The sequence below is a fragment of the Engraulis encrasicolus genome, chromosome 1 (genome assembly GCF_034702125.1).
Source record: "Engraulis encrasicolus isolate BLACKSEA-1 chromosome 1, IST_EnEncr_1.0, whole genome shotgun sequence".
Classification (NCBI taxonomy): Eukaryota; Metazoa; Chordata; class Actinopteri; order Clupeiformes; family Engraulidae; genus Engraulis; species Engraulis encrasicolus.
This window is the reverse complement of record NC_085857.1, coordinates 58,592,101-58,593,066: the sequence shown is the minus strand read 5'-3', so window position 1 is coordinate 58,593,066 and position 966 is coordinate 58,592,101.

Below are 966 nucleotides of genomic sequence, written 5' to 3'. Positions count from 1 at the left end.
CATGGAGGTCGAAAGAAGGGGTCAAATGATCACGCATGCACGCACGCACGCACGCACACCACCACCCTCCAAGTGATACTCTAGCTAAAACAAAGACCACTAGTTACAGTATATCATATCTAGATATTTCAACATTTGAATATAAATACCCCATACACAAAAAAATGGTCCATAAGCTCACTTACACACTATTGTGTTAAGAGTGATGTTGGAGTTATCTTTTACTTTAGTTCCGTAAATATCATGTAAGGTTCAATGTAGGCCTAGAGTATTGAATTTTGGGGTCTTGTGAAGATGTAGACTCTGTGAGACTGAATAAACTGTAACAAAAAGAAATACTGCTGAAAACAATGGTAGAACGTTCTGGTGCTGTCTCTTAATTCCTGGCCAAACTCGCTTATGTGGAACAAAAGTGGCGGCTGTCACTGGTCTCTGAGGTTATTTTTGCTTTGGCAGAAAAAAGTTAATTATCTTTTGTCGCCATACTTCGGTTCAGCGTGATGGAGCTATTAAACGGTAATATGAAAATAAAATAAAACAAAATTATTAGGGCCCTGGAGGTAAACTCTCCATCTCTCCCTCTATTCCACCGTATTCAGTTATTAAGACTAAGTGAAATAATTTAATTACACAACGCCTGCATAATGTTTCAAGTTGTAAACAAGAGAAACCTTAAACTGTGCAATATCATTCCCATTTCTAACCCCCAGCATCTTCATCACACATGAAATAAAACACTTATACATGGAAAATATCACAAGTATGCTCACACCAATATGAGTATTGCCGCAATGCCTGTCATTACTCCAAAATGTCTTTGAAGACATGGATTATGTTAGGGAGTGAATGCAGGTTGTTATAATTGATTTGCATATTGTATGTTTGATTATCTTTTCTTTATCTTTACTACATTACCAATTTTGCCTATTGTACCACTGGGTCTCAGCTTATAAGCTTTTATTTAGC